The sequence below is a fragment of the Sceloporus undulatus genome, chromosome 1 (assembly GCF_019175285.1).
Source record: "Sceloporus undulatus isolate JIND9_A2432 ecotype Alabama chromosome 1, SceUnd_v1.1, whole genome shotgun sequence".
NCBI lineage: Eukaryota > Metazoa > Chordata > Lepidosauria > Squamata > Phrynosomatidae > Sceloporus > Sceloporus undulatus.
In genome coordinates, this window is record NC_056522.1 from 327,565,779 (window position 1) to 327,581,533 (window position 15,755).

Consider the following 15,755-nt stretch of genomic DNA (forward strand, 5'->3'; position numbering starts at 1 on the left):
GTGGCAGTGTCTTGTTAGTGGTGACATCAAGATTATGGAGAAAATTTCTAATGGGGTGCATTGGTCCTCTTCTCTCTTAGCATCTAGATCAGGGCAAGCTCCAGCTGAGGTCCAATTTCCCACTAGATACTCTGTGGGTGCACCCCTTCCAACAAAACCAGAACTATATTTCTGGTTCTGTAAAATGCTTTTTTTTTTTTTAAATGGGACTCAAGGCATGGGGAGAGCACCATGCCTTGTTTTAAAGGAGAGAATTGCTGTTCCTGAAAGCTGCCAGAAGAGGAAATTTTCTTCTTCTTTTGGATAATTTTTGGGATCCAAGGTCCATAAGATAATACAGAGGTACCCCGGGTTACGAAATTAATTCGTTCCGCCGCCGCTTTCGTAACCCGAAAAGCTTTCGCAAGCCGAAAACCCATAGGCGCTAATAGCGAAAGCCGCGATTTGGTGCGAAAAAGCGCCGAAAAGCACCAAAAATTTCCTTCGTAACCCGAAATAACCTTCGTAACCCGGAACAGTTTTTTTAATTGATTTTTTTTCGTAACCCGGAAATTTCGTAAGGCGGCGCATTCGTATCCCGGGGTACCACTGTACCGAGGATGCATGCAACCTGCATCTCACACATCACTCTCCATACACTTAGATATTTTTTCCTTTCAGCTTGCGTTCCATTTCTGAGTTTTGGCTTTTTGCCAGCTCCTTTGAATTTGACTTTATTTGCTTCTGTTTCTAACCATTCAGTTTGTAATTATGCTTTTTTTTTTTTTTTTAAAAATGTGTTTCAATTCTTTTTAATTATTTAACTTTCTCTTCTCTTTTTTGTGTGTCTTCAGACAGAATGTGCCAGATACAGACACACATACCAATACATATAGAGATACTGTTGTGATATAATAACTCATTTGAATGAATTTGAGCATGACAACAACAAAAATCTTTAAATCATGTGCAAAACAAAAAATAAAAACAGGAAGAGGATGTGGATGTGGAAAACACAGGAATGCAAGAATTTAATACTTGAGATCCTCTGGATTCTCTGAAAAAAAGATCTCAGTGAATGAATGAATCGCATCCAATCCAGAGAAAAGAGCTAGTGTAGATGCAACAGCTATTATTTCATAAAAAGTAGACTCAAATATTTGAATATATTTCTTTTTTAAAATTACTTTTCAACATGAACAGTCTAATTTAAAATCAAGGTAATATACATTCAGAAAACAAAAAGACAGAAAGAAGAAAAGGAGAGAAAAGAAAACAAGAGAGAGAGAGAGAAAATGAAGACACTTAACTAATACACAGTAGGACTCTGCCCCCCACCAATCCTGACTGTAGTAAAAATAAAAATAAAAGAGAAAAAATATTATTCCACCATTACAGATCCATTTTAATAATCCTACTAAAATTACTAAAAACCATAATCACAGATTATTACATTGTATTACATTTAGATTTCTTATTGCTCAAATAATACATAAACATTTTCCAGTCTTTCAGAAAATCTTCAAATTGCTTATCCTTTAAAATCCACATTAATTTGACCATTTGGGATAACTTTGCAACCTTAATAACTCATTCTTTCTTAATATTGTCCTATTTAGGGAGATGATGATTTCGTCAATATTTGTACAGACAAATTTGTCCCTTTGCTTCCAATGCAAATGAGGTCATGGATTCTATACCTTAGAGAAAAACTGGAACCTATTTTCAAAGATAGTTTCTGTATATATAGACATAATAGAAAGTGATGGGAAAACATATCCTGGAGCTCCCTGACTTTGTCAAATTGCATCCTATATGGTTGCTCCATTGGGCTTATCTGAGTAGTGATGCAAAACAATGCAAACAAATACTTCACTTCGGGAGCTAAGCAATAATTTTATTTCCATGAACAGCTTGTTTAGTAATGTAATGTAACACAATATTTAATTCATATCTCACCTTTCTGCTAATATGGGAAATAAAATACAATTAAAACAAAGGATAATACAATTTTTTTAAAAAACAATTAAATAAACAATAATTTTAAAAACATTAATTGGTTAATTGACTGATTGATTGATTGACTAAATCTCAGGATCTGATCGGGCGACCCTAACTGTTGTCAGCATTGAGAGCAGAAGATGCATAGGTCTACTGCTGGATTAATCTGTAGCAACAGTCACTACTTGATCTCCATCACATCTAGTTTCAGACTGCAAAAGAAACAGCTTATTCCCTGGAGCATACAAATGAGTGAAGGCTTGCTTAAGTGGAAGTACCACTATATTCCACAGAAGCCCTGAATATATATATATATATATATATATATATATATATATATATATATATATATATATCCCATGTGTGTGAAAAATAAACATGCAGTATGATATAAAACCAAGTTGGAACAAAGTTTGAAGTGGAAATTGGACAATCTCAACAAACTTGAATTGTAGCCTGTTCAGTGTTTCAAGGTTAGAATAATTGGAAGGTCTTCTGGGAAAAACTGTTTTCAACAACCTAACAGTGAAAGAAATAGAAACAGCTACTCTTTAGCTATAGCAGTTTCTTCTGTTTCATCTATAGTTGAACTATTTTCCTCAAAGGTAAGCAGTTGCCGATTTCTCACAGAGAAATATAAAAGAGCTTAAAGCCATATAAAATGGAAAGTTCCTATTTCTGAAGCATGGAATTCACCATTCAGCTAAAAAAATGAGGACGCATTTGCATTGGATATGTGTAAATAAATTCAGCCTGGGAGCAACTGATATATCAGATTTATGGGCCACTCTTCTGTAAAGCAGCAGAACTATCACTGCCATGACAACACTGTACTTAATGGAGACTGCCTTAAAGGAAAACACATCAAAGATACTAAAAAGCTTCTTGTGTGCTTTACAGTTTCCTTACATTAAGAACTGATGCCTTTGTCAAAACTGAATTGCAGGCATGATCTGAAAATAGTTCATTTTACCCACTTCTGACAAGTGTAGTTTGGAAAGATCAGCATCCAAGGTTTTCCACAAAGTCATGAGGACTCCTGCAACTGGTAGATGTTTGCCCCAGCCAAGTGGCAATGAGGGGAAGGGAGGATAGTAGGAGATCTCACAACGAAATCCATAAGCCTAGCCAAATCTTCCTTTGGTTTTAGCTAAATCGTGCCTGCCCTCTGCCTCCCTTTCAATGAGACACTGGCATAGACATGGAGGAATATGCATACAGATAATATATCCCTTATCCAAAATGCTTAGGACCAGACATGTTTTGGATTTTTTATTTTTATTTTGGAATACCTGTATTTGCATATATGTACATAATGAGATGAGAGCTAGTGTGGGGTAGTGGTTGGATTCCCTGCTCGGCCTCAGAAAACCCTGTGATAGGTTTGGTTGCCAAATGACTTGAAGATACACAACAGCAGCATATTGAAATATCTTGGAAAGGGGACCCAAGTCTAAACACATATTCTGTTTATGTTTCATATATACCTTATACACATAGCCTGAATGCAATTTTATAGAATATTTTCTGTGCATGAAACAAAGTTTGTGTACACTGGACCATCAGAAAGCAAAGGTGTTGCTATCTTAGCTACCTATGAAAAAAAGTGTTGGGATTTTTTTTTGGGGGGGGGGAGTATTTCAGGTTTTGGAATTCTGGATCAAGGAGATTGAACCTGTATCTCTAGATGAACCTGCAACCATTGTAGCAACAGGTTTTGTAATGTTGTACATGTAGTTCCTGGCCCAATCCAGGATATGGGGCTGAAGACTATCTGTAAAAAAAGTATACCATTCATTCAGCAGCCAGTTGGATCTATGATAAGGTTTTCAAGGCAAAAGGCATCCAGGAGTTCTTCTGTACAGTGCTAAGAAAAGTTAGCTGAAGTGCCACTGCCATTGTCTCTGAGACATCCTTCAACAGTACCACTCCTCACTACTGCAGACTGTCCAGTTCATCCATTCATTTCCAGAATTTATTCTGGCTCTCCAGCAAAAGCCTGTCTGGCTTGGGAGAACCTACCAGTAGTACAGTTACTGTCAACATAGCCCCTTACCTCCCAGTAGCACACAGTTCTACCACTACAGATACCTCCCAGTAGCACACAGTTCTACCACTACAGACAAGTAGTGCCAAGAGAGAAATAGGCCTGAACTCTCACTAGAAGGCAAGAAGAATGAAGCTGTCATACTATGAATATATCATCAGATGATGTGACTCTTCACTTACAGTTAGCAGTTATGTGAACACTTGGGCCTCTCTGGCAAAGAGTTCTAATGCTGTCAACTACAGCATTAAAACTATCTGGCAGAGAATTCTAAGGACTTTCTCACACAAGGCTTAAGAAGTGGAATTAGAGCAGGATAGTATTGTCTGTGATTGTACATTATAACATGATGCTGTGTTTGAGCTGCAGTTCATCCATTGCTGGAGCACACTGGAATGTTTCACTTCCATATTTTCCCCCCAACTACTGTATATATCTTTGAACTAATTTCATTCCACTTATCTTTGAAGCTAAATATGTTGTTTATTTCCTGCCTTGAATCTCACTGTGGGAGAAAGGCGGAATATAAATCCTGGATGGATGGATGGATGGATGGATGGATAGATAAATAAATAAATAAATAAATAAATAAATAAATAAATAAATAGTTCATGCTCCCATATTCTCTCTGTCTCTCACCCACCCACCCATCCCATGAGGTGGGTTTGGTTTAGAAACTATAATTAACTCAAAGTGATAATATGAACATTATGGTGTAGCTGGGAAATGAACCTCATATCCAGTATCCAATATTGGGCAGTCAGGTTGGGGTTGGGTGGAGATTTAGAGCAGACAGGCAGGAAAAAATGGCTCAATCTGGGTTTTCTGAAAGTGGGCCAAACCCCCACTCTCTGCACAGCCTACTCCCAAGGCATCCTGAACACCTATAGGTTGTTTCCACCATGTGGTGTCAACCCACACTGTGTGGTTATCTTTTTGTTGCCTCCCCCACTATGCATGCAAATTATTGCACAAACACACTGACTGCAACCTCCAATTACCTCTTACTTTTGCTGAAAAGGTAAGGGCTTCATGGAGGTAACCCTTTCTAAGAAACCCTAAATTTACAAAAAGCAGTTCTTGTACTGTTCTTTACTAGGGATACATGAATCTGCCAATGTTTCATTCACTTCCTCATTTTTCCAAATTTAAATTCATTTCATTCTGTTTCCTCATCAATCTACAATGTCCCTCCCCCACAAGTTAATATGAAAATTGCTATTTTGACTGCATTTTAAAACATATGTAGTTTTGTATGTAATATTGCCCAATGTACAATTTTGTAAGTGATCCAATCTAGTAGAAAAATTATAACAATTATAAAATAATAGTATAAAATAATAATTATAATCGTTTTCACTAATTTGGGGATTACACAGAATTTACCACACATGGCCCTAACATACACATCTTTGTATACATGTTTTGACAAGACAACTGGACTGTTAAATTGAGAAGAGCATAAATGTTGGAATGTTACTACATTTTGGTCTCCCCATTGATTCATGAAGTGAGAATTATACCGGCTTGTTTAAAAATGTGAATAAAAGAAATTTCTACCAATGTCTACTCTTTGCATACACAAGCCACACACACACACAGAGTATTCATAATACTTTTGCAGGAGAAGAATGACAAAGGAAAAAAAATAGTCAGGGACTTCTTCCTTGAAAGCAGTTGCAAAGTATAAGAACACACTGGTAGAATTTCCTTTGTGTTGAGTTACTAAATATGTTTTCTTTCCCAGTCCGATAGCTGGTTGATAAAAAGCAGGATTGTTACTCTAAAATACAATTATCTATACATATTACCACCAGTTCCAATTTTAGTGACATGCTTTCTTGGGGTTGTCATGACCTCGAGCACCTCTTTAATTTAGATTTTTCTTCCTCTCTTTTACAAAGCCTGGGAGCCAATTATTTAGCAAACAACAATCAGTTAGATGAACTGGAATCACGGATGGTTGATAAAAGATTAGGCTATGATGCTTAAGCCAAGCTAACATACGCATGCTTTTTGTTTTTGTCTGTCAAACAGCATTTCATGTGTCTGTATCATATGCATGTGTTTTGATGTTATAATATATTTCATTTGAAATAAAATGCCATCCCCCCCTCTTTTACATTTGAATTGCAGAATCCTATTCCCCGGGGCCTTGAATAACACAGAGATTTTAAAATAATGTTTAAAACTCTTAATCTCTCACTGAGTTCTTGTTCTCCTTTCACCCTAGTTCTTCTCTACAGTAGTTTCTTTTCAAATCAATCACAGCGTGGCTCTAATAATTTCAGCAGACTCTTTCAACATTGCTTCATGAGGTTTGCTATAATGCAACATGAATTCTCTTCTGAGGCGGGTGATAAAAGAGGTGGGGGTAAGGGAAAAGGCACTGGGAATACCCAAGACATATGGTGGTGCAATCCTCAAACCAACAGAGAAGAATTGCTGCCCGAAATCAACATATTGAAGCAACAATTGCTGGGAGCACATACAAGAGTCATCATTTGAATGAAGACACAAGAAGACAAGGCACAGTGCTAGGTCCAAGAGCAATGTTTTGTGTGAATGAATTCATACTGAAATATCCCAGAATGTCTTCTCAGATTGCATTGTGCTTTTCCTCTTGCATCAAGGTAGCAGATGCCAAGCTTCACCATTAGGTAAAATGAAGCAGTTGCCTCAGAGCCTTGCTTTGTGCTGTCACAAAAGGGAAGCAAAGGCTTTGTTATTTATTATTGCTGTTCTGTTTTCATTGCCAAGCAGCAGGAGAGGTACTTGTGGGCTTTCCTGCTTCATATGCAAAAACTCACAGGACTGACCAAGCCATGTTGCCTAAGGCATAGGACAAAGTGGCACACTCCACTCCTGTTTCCACATACAGAAGCCAATTGGAGTGACACTGAATATTACTTCAACACTGGCACTTAGACTGTGACTTTTACTGCACCCCAGGGTGGCACGGTAGCCATATGGCATGTACAGCCCTGTCCTCAAGCTCCTTGTGGATGCTTCCCCCAAGATCTGCTGTCTGGGGCAGTTTCCTCATATTAGTCTAACAATACTCCTGTAAAGTAAAACAAATTGCATGACTATGACTATGCATGCAGACTTGGGGGTGAGGGGACATTTTATCTGCATAATGTACATTTCATATCCCACTTCACAACATACATTGTCTTTCTCTTTTTAATGACTCACATTTTTAATTTTTATACACTTTTCCATGTACTCAGTAGCTTACAGGTGGCTTGTGCAAACTGCCGAGTGAGTGTCATGACATGTTGCAGAAGACAAATTTGTGTTTTTCCAGGTACAAGAATTAAGTTCCAGCCACTGTCCTACCTTTCAGAGGCATGGTATATATTTATAACAACACAAGTTTAGTTTTTGAAATGATTTTGGTTACCTAAACTGGGACAATTTAGAGCTAGGAAAAGTTACTTTTCTGATTACAAAAAGGGTACCACAGCTGGAAGAATCTGGATATTTTCCAAATTCTGGGAGGAAATTTACTCTTTTTAAAAAACTAACCAACAGGGTTATTCTTTCTTTTGATATAGGTTTTAACATGCGTTACATAGTTTCTGCATTTATTTTTGGATCTATGTACTGATCACATGTGTTTAAAAGTTACACTTTTCACCAGGTCTATTTCTTTTTATGGTTAGGTGCATGTGCTTCCGTTACATGGCTTTTGGGCTATCATGTCTTCAAATCACTTGTTTCAAGCTCACCCCATCCATCCATCCATCCATCCATCCATCCATCCATCCATCCATCCATCCTGCCCATTGTCTAAAGATCTCTGTAAAAAACAACTCATGTAAATAATAAAATGATTTTAATAGGACCAAAAAAATTAAACAATTTAACAAGTTAAACGAGGACAAATTAAATTTGGTTAAAATAGTTTAAAACTGTATACAACCATGCTCATGTGTGAATATGTATAAAGCCAATTAGCCCCCAAAGACTTTAGTACAAATCATGTTTTTACTTACTGATGGAATGACAGTAACATTGGCACCAATTGGGTTCTTAAGGGTATTTTATAAATAGGGTGCCATAGCAGAGAAGGCCCTTTTCTATGTTCTGTCAAACAAGGAATACTCATATGTCTTTCCACAGCATATTTCCTTGACTGATGGAACATAGAAGAGGGCCCTTCCAGCAGATATCAAACCTCAGCCAAGTGTATATAGTGAAAATTTTCATTTTTATTAACCCTTTAAATGGCCTCGGAAGGACTGCAATCCAGTGCATAATTACCTGTCAGTAAGTTCATTGAACCTGGTGGAATGAGCTACCAAAAATAGATGTTTTGTGTTGTGTAAATTGTCAGTTTCTCTTCTCCTGGGGTTAACGGTGGGCTGGGGGCAGGATGATTTGTCATTATTATCTTTATTATTTTCTTTTGAAAAGGTAAAATAGTGCTATTAAAAGCATCACATAAAGCATTACAACAAGAGTTTCTTCTAGTATAATTTGCTTGAAGTAAAAATAACTGCAACAATGACCCTGGTGGGATGTGAAGGCATCACTAATGAAATGTCACTTTTTCTCCACTCGTTTAAATTCTTTCAGCACTCAATTTCTTCTTCTCATTAAACTAAATTTTATAAAAACATGAAGATGGCTTTATCTCAGAAGCATGAACCTAAACTCAGGAAGGACTGCAGTGTTGTTGTTGTTGTTGTTGTTAATAATATCCTGCCTTTCTCTCAGTATATGGACTCAAGGTGGCTAACAGCATTTAAAAGAGTACAAGTTAAAAACAATATGAAGCATTAAAATGGAAATACAAAGCATAAAAACAAGTAAACCATTTCAAAAAGTGAAAAACATTACACATTAAAATTCGATATATATTAAAAACTCTGTACAAAACTCTATACAAACCTTGCACAACATTTAAAATCCATTTGGTGCTTACTGGAGCTGTTACTGGTGCAGGAATCCAGTGAATGCCACTGAGTCTCTTGTTCTGGTAATCACTAAGGATGTACTTCACCACTGATTTTCTTCTACTTGTTGGGATCAACAAGTAAATTTAGCAATTTCTATCCTGCTGCAAGAAAGACTTCAAAACACACAGTCTTTGAAGCATATTTTCAATTCAGGATTTTTCTGCACAAAATTCAATGTGGTTGTTTTTATACTGAAAATAGCTTTTTCTGCACAGAAAATAATGGCTGGAATCCTGCTGGGCTGTTATGAATAAATAACCTACAGTTACGCATTCATAACTGCTACCTTTTCACAACTCCTATGTAGCTCCTAGTTTAGGGACTATGTAGGGATCATGAAAGGCCAAGGCCCACTTAATGTTAAGCAACAGATGGAATTGATGGGAGTCCACTCACCTTTTGATTCAGAAGCAGTTTATTTTTTGAAAAAAAAAATATTTGCATTTCCACCATATAATGTACATTTACATATTGACACATATAACAATAAACATATCTGACATATAGAATGTACATGACATACTGAAAAACACATAACATAAATGCTTGAATTCCTTCTACCTTAAAGAAAAAGAAGCAGTTTACTGATGTTCCAACACCCTTTGCACATGTGATCTCTGGCACAAGGGAAATTTGTGACTGGGGTCTTTTTTTTTTTGCCTGTCACACTCACATATTTCCAGTTAGAAACATTTACAGAAATCCTATGAGACTTGTTATGTTTTGTAACTTTACATATACCCAGCTAAGTAGCAGAGGCACTAGGAAATCCATTTACTGAATTGGGAATATGATTAATAGGACACTTGCAAGTGTGTTCAACACACATTCATGTTTGATGCTCAATGAAACTTATGCAATGAGCACTGGGACCAATTCAATGTGTATCCTGTGGGTCCTGTTGTATGTTGGTCTCATTACACATTAGTCACTTTGCTGACTTTGCTATGTAGTAACATAACAGCAGCCATCTACTAGATACAGATTTTAAAGAACTGCCCAATTCTAATTCCCACAGATGTAAGTACACTTATGAAGATATAAGACCTTCACAAGACACTATTTATTGCACAGAAAATTCATGTACATAAAAAGTTGTCTTCAGTGCAAATGAACCACATGAAAATTTTGAATGGAATGTCCCCAATTGCAAAATTTTCTGTGCAAGAAAACAGCTTTCTCTACACAGAAGACACTTTCACACTGAAATATTTTCTGCACAGAAACAGATGTTTCTGGTGCTGAAAATGCTGTTTTCTGTGAAAAACAACCATGTGCAAATTCTGTACAGAATTGCCCAAACTGTGAAAATTCTTGTCAGCCCAGGATTCTTCTCGCCAGGGTTTCTTGATACTCAGAAACATATTTTTGATCATTTTTGAATAGTTTTAAATATTCTTTCCCCCATAGTTGTCAGTGAAATTCAGCAGCTACAGTGGCTGCTTTCTATGGTGCAGGAGGCTGCTACAGAAGCTTTTTACACCACAGAACTGCAAAAGACCACACGACAGTGTGTCTCTTTCCATTCCTGAAGCATCAGGAAGAGATGGGATGCAAAAGAAAAGGATAAGGTGGGAGGAAGCCAATGAGATTTTAATGCAGAGACCATGGTTTCTGCCACAGTCCAGGAAGTGAGGATCCAAAAAGGGAGATGAAAGTTGCGTGTATGTCACAGGCTGTATGTTTCCCACTGCCATGCAAAGACAGAGCAAATGCTTCCCCTTGCTTATGTGTAAAATGATCAATGACAGCATCTACATACAAAGACAATCACTGCCAAATACTTTAGAAATCCCAAGCTCCATTCACTCATTTACCTCCTCTGGCTTCAATCCTCTTCCTCTTCTTATTCCCATGTTAGTCTGCTCTAGCTCAAATAGAATATTTCAATTATGCTAAAATCCAAAGAACTGCTTCTTTTTTTCTTTGTGAACGACGTGTGTGTGTGTGTGTGTGTGTGTGTGTGTGTGTGTGTGTAATGGTTCAGATTCCTTCATTTGAATAAAAAGCTGCAGATTAAAACCTCTGTATGAAGTCCAAATTCTAAGACAGATTTTGGCTTTTTGGAAGGCTTCAATTGAGCTATTTAATGCCTCATATGCTGTAAATGTTAAAATAGCAGTTTCCATTTTGAGAAATAAACTCAGATTCTGCAAAAACAAAACAAAACAAAACAAAACAAAAACCAACAACAAACCTAAAAACCAAAAAACCAAAAAATAATAAAAATAATAAAATAAAACACAAAACATTGAGGGTCCATGTGTGGAGTTTACTACTTCAGAAGAACTGGTAAGGTAAGTAGAAGTTTACTATAGAACACCACCACCATCACCCCCGTCCTCCTCCTCTTCTTCTTGTATGCCTTCAAGTCATTTCTGACTTATGCTGACCCCAAGACGAACCTGTACTGTGAAGCACAACTCCTTCCAGAATAGAGAACATGCAAGTACAAGCAGGTGACTTCATATGTTTTTATGAATAAAAGATAATCCAATGCAATCATTTCATTAATGCACAGGCAGGCATCAAATGAAAAAACTGGAGAGCAGATGGTTTTGAGATCTTAGATGGATGTTTTCATTTAGGCAGCTAATTATTTAGCTGCTGTGGATTAAATCAAACCCTGTCTGCAAAGCCCACAGCATTAGTCTTTGAGGGAAAGTTCCACTTGTTCCACTTTGTGCTTTCCACTTGGAAAGGCCTTTTTGATCCACAGTGATGGGCAACAGTTGCAAAGTGAAATCACCCATCCTGATGAGTTATATTGGGAAAAGTTTCCTTTTCACAAATCTGTTAAATACCTGTACATGCTTTAAGAAATAACCTTTATAACATTGTTGTTGTTGTTTTTTTAAAAAACATGATTTTTTAAAAAAAGGAAGTAAAAGAGAAAAAAAGGGGGGAAAGGGGGGGAAATACATATGATATGTGGGTGGGCCAGACAGGTACATTAATATCATGCCACCACATTTACAAAAACATATTCATTGGTAGGTAACCTCTGTTGGCTACTAAGGCTGTACTGTATCTGCACTACAGAAAAAAAAATTGTGGTTGACATCACTTTAAATGCCACGGCTCAATGCTAGGGAATTCTGGGAATTGTTGTGTGTTGTGGCACCAGAGCTCTCTGTCAGAGAAGGCTAAATGTCTCACAAAACTCCAGTTCCCAGAATTCCATGGCATTTTTGTCTGTGTAACTAAGGGTGTAGCTACACTGTAGAAATTATGCAGTTTGGCACCACTTTAAGTGCTGAAGCTCCATCCTATGGAACCCTGTGATGTGTAGTTTTACAAAGTCTTTTGCCTTCTCTGCCAAAGAGTGCTGGTGTCTGACAAAACTACCAGTCCTAGGATTCTGCAAGATGGAGCCATGGTAGTTGCTTCCTAAGTAACAGAGAAACAGACTCCTATCAATTGCAGTGGCTACTTTCACTAAAAATTGGGGGACTTCTATGGTCCCCAGTTTAGGGGGCTACATAGGGACTGTAAATACATAACAGTCATGACTGTGAAACTCCAAGTTATATATTTGTAATTGTCATTCAGGATTCTGGCCAATACTTCCAGCATAGCAGGTGTGGCTGAAGCCTTCAAAAACGATGGTTTACATTGAGTCAACAAAATGTGTTGCAGTTGGAAATATTGCCATTGTGCACCCATGGGTAGCTGTTAAGTGGAATGCAGTATTGAACACGATGAGAATTCTTTATGAAGAAGCCTAGTCAATTGAAACTGGAAACTTAGAGGGATAAATAACATTCCCATGGCTTTTAGCACTTAGCACTTTACATTTCTATACTGTCCAATTAAAAAGATTGTATGTACAGTGCTGTGTAAATTTACAGCACTTAATAAATAAAGGTTAATAATAATAATAATAATAATAATAATAATAATAATAATACCTCTTCATAGTGAACTAAGCACTCCCTAAGCAATGTGAAGTTGAAGGCTTTCATGGCAGGCATCCATAGTTTTTTTGTGGGTTTTTCAGGCTATGTGGCCATGTTCTAGAAGAGTTTATTCCTGACATTTCAGCAGCATCTGTGGCTGGCATCCTCTCTGAGCATAGCCTGAAAAGCCCACAAAAAACTCTCTAAGAAGTTTACACTGTGTTAACCAATTGCCCTAAACAAGCTGGGTACTCATTTTACGAACCTACGATAGGATGGAAGGCTGAGTCAACCTGGATTCACTCAGGTCCTCTCTGGAACATTTACTCCAGTTAGCCAGGACTAGATCGGCAACTGTCACCCAGAGGACTATTTATGGAATGACTTGCTGGAATAGATAGAATGGCTGAAGTCTGAATTTAAAACAGCATTAAAGACAGGTCGAGATGATTTTTAAATTATTAATTTTAAGATATGGATTATTTAATATGTATCAGTTTTATATGTTTTTTTAAACTGATGTTATGCGTTTTAACTGGTTTATGTGTTTTAACTGATGTTATGTATTTTTAACTAATATGTGCTGCATTTTAATCTATTGCTGTTTGATCCATGATGAGAGAAAAGGTAAGAAATCATCATCATCATCATCCGTTTAGGGGAAGAGAACAGCATCATTTAAATGGTTTGGAAAATTCCTTAATACTTTCAGCTCTCCTGCAATGTGGTGACACTGTTGGTCAGAGGAATCCCTGACTAAAGCACATACTGGAGCCTCTCTGGCAGAAGTTGTGCCATGAGAGTAACATAAATAAGCTGGATCACCACAGCAGGCTGACCCATAAGTCTTTAGAGACAGATTAACCTCTCCTTGGTACCCACACTACAAATAAATAAATGTCACTCTCTAGCCCTGTCTCATTCTTGCTGGTGAACCACAAACACACAGGATGTGGAACAGAGAATGTCTTTCTCTTGGATTCAGGAGTACATTGATGATGCAAAGGGATTTGGTGTGTGTTCACACACGCACACAGAAGTGCATCTTCTTTGTGCAGAGGCACTTCTCCCTCCTTAAGGGGGAATCTGATTCTGTAAAACAGCATGGGCTACAACTGATAAAATGTTCTCAAAAGAGCTGCTTTTAAAAGGACTGCCTACAATATTGCTGTTTCATTAAGAAACAGCTGGTTTTAAGCCAGAGAAGATCAAGCTAACCTTAATCCTAGGGGATTGTGAATAGAATGTAGGCTGGTTTACTGACAAAAGTGCCACATTCAGCAAAGCACACATTCTGAACAGCATAGCAGGTTGAAAAACTTGGTTCTTAGGCTGATAAATCCTCAGAGAAAGAGGGGGGGGGGGGAAGAGAGCTTATAGAGGCTTGCTTCATTTTTGCCCTCTGTGTCTTACACCTTTCCCTAGCCTCTTATTTTTAACCTTGGCAAGCTTGGAAAGCATGGCAGTTTGACTCCATTTGATTGTGGATTTCAGATCTGTTCAAACTTCAATCAAAACCTCAGAGGAGGAAGACAAAAGATAAAAATGTAAAGCAGCAGAGGCTGCATTGGCACAGCAGTGCCTGTTCCAAGCCAAGGCAGGACTGACATAATGTGCATCCCATATATGAACCATCTGCTAGCAGGTAGTAGATCTGCAGTGCCTTCGAATACATTTTGTTTTTGACCATGGGCAACAAAAGCAATTGCCCCATTGTAAATGATTCTTGGTTTTGTGCAATACAAGAAGCTGAATTATTTAGCATATTTCTCTAGCTGAAGGTAATCAATCTGGAATTTCTACAATTAAGCTACTTTAATGTGTTTAAAATTAATGTCACACAGCTTGTAATGATGCAACCATAATGTAGATCTTTGTGCCTTGTATATTCCTTAAGTACTACAGTGGTAACTACAGGGTGTAATCATTGATGATTTCTAGGAGTAGCTAAAGGAGTTTTGTTGTTTTTTCTTCTTGGAGTTAATTAGAAGCTGCTGAGCAGCATATTAGTGGTGTATTTGGGACTAAATCCAAGAGGAGAATCTGCTGATGAAACTGCTTCTATCAGCAAAATCAGGTGGGGATCTCTCCTTCCTGCTGCATCTCCCCTGCAAAGACCCTGACAACCTGCTCTAGAGATCTTGGAAAACCTTCAGAGTCAATTTTCATGTGGTGCCAAGAGTCACAGAAGGGAGGACAGGGAAGAAAATTCTGTTGTGCTTCTGCCTTATTGCTAAAGAGCTGATCATGATACTGTTCTATTTATTTTATTGCATCTGAGGAAATAGACAAGTCTATGAAAGCTTATGCTACAACTTATTTCTCTCAGTTAGTCTCAAACATGATACAATATCCCTTTGCCTACATTTATTTTATACCATTCTGTCAATGATATACTTCCTCCCATGCCCCAGGATGTATATGTTGCAGGGAGCTTGGGTATATCAGAAGGCTGATGTCCCTATAATGATTTGGAGATCACCCTGCCAATAAACTGCTTACATGTATCTCTTCCTCCAAAAAGCACTGGCTTTTTCTGGGGGGGAAAGGCACTTTTTTGTACCTGGGTGTTTGTCACCATGGTTGGGCCAGCCATGATCACATTTACATCCTGTGAAATTAGGCTGGCATGATAAGCAGGTATAATATATTATATTAATAATATATTATTAAACATTTCATGCTTTTTTAAAAAATGATTTGTTCTTCTCCCACTTCTTTAGCAAAACATTGTTTAGCAAAGACTGCTGGAGTTGACACCAAATCCCTGTCTTACTAAAAGAAGTTAAGAGCCTTCAGGTTAGTGGAATGGGTAATTGATCTGAAATGGCAGCAGCCAGCATGTTTGTCCTTTCAGTATTT